Genomic DNA, 9,581 nt, shown 5'->3' with positions numbered 1-9,581 from the left:
TTTCTTAGAGGTAGATAGATTTTCATTTGCAAAATCAATGTAAGTTATTAGCACCTGCAATAGTTATTTTTTGCTTTCTAGATTTTATTGAGTTCTCGATTTCAGTTTCATGTGTCCTTAGTAAAGTGAAGTGTGCTTTGTTTCATAAACTTAAAGATTGTTCTACATGCATAGTTGGCTTAAGGATTTAAATTTGGTTCACTTATTACAGGCTGGGTTTGATTTAAAGGGTTACTCAATTACAGACTAAGTCATTAATTTCAATCAAAACCATCAGGAAAATTGACACAACCTAAACTCACTTCGATTCACCAGTAAACTGGAATCCCTTTTCTGAATGTTTTTCTAAAGTAGTCCAAAGAAATTTAAAACCAATCCATTTCAGAGTCAGGATTTTCAAATTTATTTTTCAACCCAAACAAAGGTGAAACCATGATCAAAGACTGTTTAAGATACACTTGCATTTCCTAAGGGCTGGTCATAAATAACAATCTGAATTTACTAAGGAAATAATTACTCACCACACACCCTGCTCTGGTCATACGTAACGACACTCTTATTGAATAGATGTTCAACGGTAACAGTCTTTCTTTACCTTTTTTTTTTAAAGAACATCCATTTTTTATTTTTATTTTTTTATAAATTTATTTATTTATTTTTGGATGCATGGAGTCTTCATTGCTGCACTCAGGCTTTCTCTAGTTGTGGCGAGCGAGGGCTACTCTTCCTTGCGCTGTGCAGGCTTCTCATTATACTGGCCTCTCTTGTTGTGGAGCACAGGCTCTAGGCACGTGGGCTTCAGTAGTTGTGGCACGTGGGCTCAGTAGTTGTGGCTCACGGGCTCTAGAGCACAGGCTCGGTAGTTGTGGTACACGGGTTTAGTTGCTCCACGGCATGTGGGATCTTCCTGGACCAGGGCTCGAACCCGTGTCCCCTACATTGGCAGGTGGATTCTTAACCACTGCACCACCAGGGAAGTCCCTTTACTTTTTTTCTTAATTCACTTTTGACAGCACTGCCATCTCCCACTGCCATGTACCTAGAGAGGGGACAGTCAAAGACAGTGGTCTTTTAGCCACTTTCTCCTTCTTAAAAAGCAACCACTGCCTTGCATATAGCAACAGCCTCTTAATTTGAGACTTGTCATGTATTTGCATTTCCAGAGTAAAATAACAAGTGACAGATGCAAGTCAGGCCCACAATGTTAAGGTTTCTCTGGCCAAGGCCTTTTGGCCAATGCCTTGAGACCATTCTGATCCTTGACTAATGGGCCCTCACCAAAACAGAAAATATGAGGACTGTTTGTACTTGTGTTTTGAAGTAAGCCAGGGCATGCGACTTCAAAGCAACTTTTCTCAGTCCCTCTTCTGTTGCAACACACACAACATGGAAGGTGTTCCCACGTGTGAGACACTTCCAACTTTTGCCAAGCATTGATTAGTAACTTCCAGTCAGGAAAGGCCGTGTCCCCTTCTCCCCAACTCATGAAGGGGATCTTAATGCAGCTGAGTGGGGTGACATTAGTCTATGTATAGCTAATTCTTTGAAGACAATCTAATTCATACTTAAACAAAAAGTGATTCCTAAATATTGGTACTTTATTATTGGTTACAAATCCCTTGTGACGTCATGTTTACGAACCACTGATATGGAGGCTTGCACTCTCTTGCTTGAAAGGAAGTGTCCCCAAACCTGGGAAAGGACTTCCAAAGAACAAGAGAATCAACACCCCTGTGTGTGGATGTACAGCCCCAGGTGCTCCGCAGCCACAAAGAACTTGTGCTTCCTGGTGAGTACGTTCTTCAAAAAATGTGAATTTAAGAGAAGTAGATGTAAAATGCAACAAAACTTGGCCTCAGACTTACATTGGTGAAATGGCTCATTTTGATGATTTAGCCTAAGTAACTTCACTCCTTGTTAACTACAGAGGCATAAGATATGGAACATCAAGATCTTCCAGAGGCTCACAAAACATTTTGTGTCTCTACCACATAAGCTGCCATGTGCATCAACTTTATAGACTGTGGCATTGTTCTTTCTCCTTCTTGACCTATTTTATGTGGGAAATTTGGACTAGTATCACCAGATGTAAAATTTGGTATTTTTTCCACACCATCAAGACACATAATAATGGATTTTATTAATTTAATAAAAGGTATTACTAATTAATTACATGATTTAATAAAAACTATACTAAAGTTATTAAAACATTTATTTGTCCTTGCACTTAACCTTCCATTAAAAACAAAATCCCACCTCCCTATAAAAAAATGGGCCATTACTGGCATAAAACAAATATTATTCAGCAAAATTTATCCAAGGACTAAAATGATTAGGAACATAATGCATTAGGAACATAAAAATGCATAAGATCCTCTTTAAATCCCTATATTCCCTAACCCTATATTCCCTAACCACTGGTTTATAAAAGAATACTCTAAGGTTTATAGAATTAGTCTGGTTCTATTAGTTGATCAAGTTACTTTCACTGTCAGCAATTCAAAACAAATACTTCCCTGTGCGTGTGCATGTTTGCTTGCTTGCAAGTATGTTTCATTTATTTTAAAGTGTCTTTTTATATAGAAATCCAAGTTGCTGAATTTTATCTTGTCATTAAAATGGTGTGAAAATCAAATCAGTCTTCATATAGGTTCTCTCATCCTTGCCAATCTCAAATGACCGATGATGCTTACAGCAAGGTTTTGTAAAATACAAGCTCCTTAACTTTTCAGAAACAGGTCCTTTTTAACATGTATACCATTTGCCCCTCTTCTAGTGCTTTGTTCAGTGTTCTAAGTCTAGGATTATTCTCTTATAATATACTAATGATACAAACTATATGGAAAAATATTTTATAGAATGTAAAATTACTAATTATTTAAAGGCTAAGAGGCATTGCTCAACGTGAATGAAATATTTAATTGCTATATTTAAAAAATAAAAGATTACAGATTCTGATTGGTTCAGAATGACTGAACATCAGAATATTCTTCTTCTTAACCTAAGGGTCTGATTTTTTAAATTATGTATGACTTCCTGGCAACTTAACCATTTTTTTAAAAAATGTAACCTTTGATGATTCAGCAGCATAATGATTACCAATTATCGTCCAGTATGGTAAATGTGTAAATTATAGGAAATCAGACTAAGTCAGTAAACACACTCTGGATATTATTTTTTAAATCAATCTAAATAAAAACAAAATAAATCATTATTACTTGAGTGCCCACTATGTGCCAGGCACTGTACTAATTTTATGCCTGTTTTACAATAAGGAAATTGAGGACTGGAGAGGTAGGTGAGGGGCTGTACCCTGCAGACCTGCAAGCCCTGTACTTGCCCAGCCTCAAGACCAAGGGAAGAGACCGGCGTCAGTGACAGAGACATAACTGGTTTAATGGATGGAGGAGCTTACACATCTAAAGCAAAATCCTGTAGCAACACCCCACTGCATGCAGCAGGAGGTGGGCAGGATATGGTAGTAATCTTTGCTACCAGGAGAAGAGGGAGAGTACCAGTTATAGGGGGAAATGACATCAAGTTGGCTCATCGGTTGCCAGGGAAACCCCAGAGGGGCGCACCCCTCACAGCCCCTGTGATAAACCAACATAGTGGAGATAGTCCTGATCTAAAAATTAGAATAATTGCTAGCTGGGGCCAAGGGCAAGTACACAGGCATTTCCTGATTAGGCTCTATGATTAAGAAGGAAGGTCAGTCAGGTGAGTAAGGTATAGGTGAGGCAGGGACTGGTCGAGCAGGGGATGTACAGAGAGCAAAGAGAACGGCCACCTTGGGTGTCCTGACCATACAGCAGGCTAGTTATTACTTGTTTCCTTTTCATAAAGGCAGAGTGTGTGTGGAGGAAAAAAGCTGTTTCAGAAACTCATTTCCCATCCTAGATAAATAAGGATTTATTTTACAGAGTTCACTTAACATCCATACGTATATTACTAAATTTCCTGTCTATATTATATATTGAACATATAACTCATGCCAATACTGAAGAAAGGACTTTTCGTTTTTAAAAGTATTTCTTACAAAAATTCGATATGAAGAAATGATAGCTAAATTAGCACTTGAAAAAGGCAAAAGAAAATTATATACTGTATATAATTATGCCTTATTATGACCTCTGCACATTTTCTAGAAAAGTTAGGCATTAAAAACACACACAACAGGAACACCTTAAAGGTCAGAGCCTGATGAAAGAAAAATGCAATAGTTAATTATGAAGGATGAGATTAATGTTCTAGTAGGAACGTACATTTTTGCTTGAGAATACTTAAAATATGCAATTTCCCTTTCATGTATTTTGTTTCATATCTGAAAGAGGTGATGGAGAGAGAAAATTCAAAGTATAAGTATAAATTAAATTTTAATTTAATGAAATGAAAATGTGGGCTTTTTATCTGATTTTTCTTCACTTAGGTCTTTTTGCCCCTAAAGGTAATAGTTTTAAGAGTAAATACTGAGGTTTCAGTTTGTAAAAAATTTATCTCAAAATTTCTCATTATCTTCAGAAGATATTTTCTAAGATGGCAGAATTCCTGGATCATATTTGCTGAGTTTCACACTGGCAACACACCTAACTGTACACATTTTCCCCCCACATGTTTATTGGAGTATAATCGCTTTACAATATTGTGTTAGTTTCTGCTGTACAACAAAGTGAATCAGCTATATGTATACATATATCCCCATATCCCCTCCATCTTGAGCCTCCCTCCCACCCTCCCTATCCCATCCCTCCAGGTCATCACAAAGCATCGAATTGATCTCCCTGTGCTATGCAGCAGCTTCCCACTAGCCATCCATTTTACATTTGGTGGTGTATATATGTCAATGCTATTCTCTCACTTCATCCCACTTTCCCCTTTCCCCACTGAGTCTTCAAGTCCGTTCTCTACGTCTGCATCTTTATTCCTATCCTGCCACTAGGTTCATCAGTTCTGCTCTTTCAGATTCTATATATATGCGTTAGCATACGGTATTTGTTTTTCTCTTTCTGACTTACTTGACTCTGTATGACAGACTCTAGGTCCATCCACCTCACTACAAATAACTCAATTTCATTCCTTTTTATGGTTGAGTAATATTCCATTGTATATATGTGCCATATCTTCTTTTTCCATTCATCTGTCGATGGACACTTGGGTTGCTTCCATGTCCTAGCTATTGTAAATAGTGCTGCAATGAACATTGTGGTGTATGACTCTTTTCGAATTATGGTTTTCTCTGGGTATATGCCCAGTAGTGGGATTGCTAGATCATATGGTAATTCTATTTTTCATTTTTTAAGGAACCTCCATACTGTTCTTCATAGTGGTTGTATCAATTTACATTCCCACCATAGTGCAGGAGGGTTCCCTTTTCTACACACCCTCTCCAGCATTTATCGTTTCTAGATTTTTTGATTTTGGCCATTCTAACTGGTGGGAGGTGGTACCTCACTGTGGTTTTGATTTGCATTTTTCTAATGATTAGTGATGTTGAGTATCCTTTCATGTGTTTGTTGGCCATCTTGTATGTCTTCTTTGGAGAAATGTCTATTTAGGTCTTCCATGCATTTTTGCTTCTTTTTTTTTGATATGGAGCTGCATGAGTTGCTTGTACGTTTTGGAGATTAATCCTTTGTCAGTTGCTTCATTTGCAAATATTTTCTCCCATTCTGAGAGTTGTCTTTTCATCTTGTTTATGGCTTCCTTTACTGTGCCAAAGCTTTTAAGTTTCATTAGGTCCCATTTGTTTATTGTTTTTATTTCCATTCCTCTAGGAGGTGAGTCAGAAAGGATTTGCTGTGACTTATGTCATAGAGTGTTCTGCCTATGTTTTCCTCTAAGAGTTTTATAGTGTCTGGCCTTACATTTAGGTCTTTAATCCATTTGTAGTTTACTTCTGTGTATGGTGTTAGGGAGTGTTCTAATTTCATTCTTTTACATGTAGCTGTCCAGTTTTCCCAGCACCACTTATTGAAGAGGCTGTCTTTTCTCCATTGTGTATTCTTGCCTCCTTTGTCAAAGATAAGGTGACCATATGTGCCTGGGTTTATCTCTGGGCTTTCTATCCTGTTCTGCTGATCTATATTTCTGTTTTTGTGCCAGTACCGTACTGTCTTGATTACTGTAGCTTTCTAGTATAGTCTGAAGTCAGGGAGTCTGATTCTTCCAGCTCCATTTTTCTTTCTCAAGATTGCTTTGGCTATTCGGGGTCTTTTGTGTTTCCATAAAAATTGTAAAATTTCTTGTTCTAGTTCTGTGAAAAATGCCATTGGTAGTTTGATAGGGATTGTATTGAACCTGTAGATTGCTTTGGGTAGTATAGTCATTTTCATAATATTGATTCTTCTAATCCAGGAGCATGGTATATCTCTCCATCTGTCATCTTTGATTTCTTTCATCAGTGTTTTATGGTTTTCTGCATACAGGTCTTTTGTCTCCTTAGGTAGGTTTAATCCTTGGTATTTTATTCTTTTTGTTGCGATGGTAAATGGGATTGTTTCCTTAATTTCTCTTTCTGATCTTTTGTTGTTAGTGTATAGGAATGCAAGAGATTTCTGTGCAAAGAGATTTTTGTATCCTGCAAACTTACCAAATTCATTGATTAGTTCTAGTAGTTTTCTGGTGGCATCTTTAGGATTTTCTATGTATAGGACCATGTCATCTGCAAACAGTGACAGTTTTACTTCTTCTTTTCCAATTTGTTTTCCTTTCATTTATTTTTCTTCTCTGATTGCCGTGGCTACGACTTCCAATACTATGTTGAATAATAGTGGCAAGGGTGGACCTCATTGTCTTGTTTCTGATTTTAGAAAATGCTTTCAGTTTTTCATCACTGAGAATGATTGCTGTGGGTTTGTCATATATGACTTTTATTATGTTGAAGTAGGTTCCCTCTGTGCCCACTTACTTAAGAGTTTTTATCATAAATGGGTGTTGAATTTTGTCGAAAGCTTTTGCTGCATCTATTGTGATGATCATATGGTTTCTATTCTTTAATTTGTTAATGTAGTGTATCACATTGATTGTTTTGCATATATTGAAGAATCTTTACATCCCTGGGATAAATACCAGTTGATCATGGTGTATGATCTTTTAAATGTGTCATTAGATTCTGCTTGCTAGTATTTTGTTGAGGATTTTTGCATCTATGTTTATCAGTGATATTGTTCTGTAATTTTCTTTCTTTGTGATATCCTTTAACTGGTTTTGGTATCAGGATGATCGTGACCTCATAGAATGAGTTTGGGAGTATTCCTCCCTCTGCAATTTTTTGGAAGAGTTTGAGAATGATAGGTGTTAACTCTTCTCTAATTGTTTGACAGAATTCGCCTGTGAAGCCTTCTGGTCCTGGACTTTTGTTTGTTGGAAGATTTTAAATTACAATTTCAATTTCATTACCTCTGATTCATCTGCTTATATTTTCTAATTCTTCCTGGTTCAATCTTAGAAAGTTGTACCTTTCCAAGAATTTGTCCATTTCCTCTGGGTTGTCAATTTTATTGGCATATAGTTGTTTGTAGTAGTCTCTTACGATCCTTTGTGTTTCTGCAGTGTCAGTTGTGATTTCTCCTTTTTCATTTCTAATTTTAGTGATTTGTGTCCTCTACCTTTTTTTCTTGATGTGTCTGGCTAAGGGTTTATCGATTTTGTTTATCTTCTCACAGAACCAGCTTTTAGTTTTATTGATCTTTGCTATTGTTTTCTTTGTTTCTATTTCATTTATTTCTGCTCTGATCTTTACGACTTCTTTCCTTCTACTAACTTTGGGGTTTTGTTCTTTTTCTAGTCGCTTTAGTTGTAAGGTTAGATTGTTTGAGATTTTTCTTGCTTCTTGATGTGAGTTTGAATTGCTATAAACTTCCCTCTTAGAACTGCTTTTGCTGCATCCCATATGTTTTGGATCATCTTGTTTTTGTTGTCATTTGTTTCTAGGTATTTTTTTTTAAATTTCTTCTTTGATTTCTTCAGTGATCTCTTGGTTATTTAGAAGCACAGTCTTTAGCCTCCATGTATTTGCTTTTTTTAACAGTTTTTTTTCCTGTGATTGATTTCTAATCTCATAGAGCTTTGGTTGGAAAACATGCTTGAAAAGATTTCAATTTTTTTAAATTTTACAAGGCTTGATTTGAGACCCAAGATGTGATGTATTCTGAAGAACGTTCCATGTGCACTTGAGAAGAAAGTGTATTCTTCTGCTTTTGGGTGGAATATCCTAAAAATATCAATTAGGTCTATCTGGTCTATTGTGTCATTTAAAGATTGTGTTTATTTATTTTCTGTCTGGATGATCTGTCTGTTGGTATAAGTAGGGTGTTAAATTCCCCCACTATTATTGTATTACTGTCAATTTCTCCTTTATGGCTGTTAGCAGTTGCCTTATGTATTGAGGTGCTCCTGTGTAGAGTGCACAAATATTTATAATTGTTATGTTTTCTTCTTGGATTGATCCATTGATCATTATGTAGTGTCCTTCCTTATCTTTTGTAACAGTCTTTACTCTGAAGTCTATTTTATCTGATATGAGTATTGCTACTCCAGCTTTCTGTGATTCCATTTGCATGGAATATCTTTTTCCATCCCCTCACTTTCAGTCTGTATGTGTCCCTAGGTCTGAAGTGGGCTTCCTGTAGACAGTGTATATAAGGGTCTTGTTTTTGTATCCATTCAGCCAGTCTGTGTCTTTTGATTGGAGCATTTAATCCATTCACATTCAAGGTGGTTATTGATATGTATGTTCCTATTACCATTTTCATAATTGTTTTGGGTTTGTTTTTCTGGGTCTTTTTCTTCTCTTGTGTTTCATGCTTAGAGAAGTTCCTTTAGCATTGTTGTAAAGCTGGTTTGGTGGTACTGAATTCTCTTAGCTTTTGTTTGTCTGTAAAACTTTTGATTTCTCTGTGGAATCTAAATGAGATCCTTTCTGGGTAGAGTAATCTTGGTTGTAGGTTTTTCCCTTTCATCACTTTAAGCATATCATGCCACTCCCTTCTGGCCTGTAGAGTTTCTGCTGAGAAATCAGCTGATAACTTTATGAGGATTCCCTTGTATGTTATTTTTTGCTTTTCACTTGCTGCTTTTAATATTTTTTTCTTTGAATTTATTTTTTGTTTGTTTGATTAATATGTGTCTTGGTGTGTTTTTCCTAGGGTTTAGCCTGTATGGGACTCTGCAGTTCCTGGACTTAAGTGGCTCTTCCCTTTCCCATGTTAGGGAAGTTTTCAACTATAATCTCTTCAAATATTTTCTCAGACACTTTCTTTTTCTCTTCTTCTTCTGGTAGCCCTATAATTCGAATGTTGGTATATTTAATGTTGTCCCAGAGGTCTCTGAGACTGTCCTCAAATCTTTTCATTCTTTTCTCTTTATCCTTCTCCATGGCAGTTATTTCCACCATGTTATCTTCCAGCTAACTTATCCGTTCTTCTGCCTCAGTTATTCTGCTATTGATTCCTTGTAGAGTATTTTTAATTTCAGTTATTTGTTGTTCATCACTGTTTGTTTGCTCTTTAGTTCTTCGAGTCCTTGTTAAATGTTTCTTGTATTTTCTCCATTCTGTTTCTGAGGTTTTGGATCATCTTTAC

This window comes from Pseudorca crassidens, chromosome 1 (genome assembly GCF_039906515.1).
Source record: "Pseudorca crassidens isolate mPseCra1 chromosome 1, mPseCra1.hap1, whole genome shotgun sequence".
Taxonomy (NCBI): Eukaryota; Metazoa; Chordata; class Mammalia; order Artiodactyla; family Delphinidae; genus Pseudorca; species Pseudorca crassidens.
Note: the sequence above shows the minus strand (reverse complement) of the source record.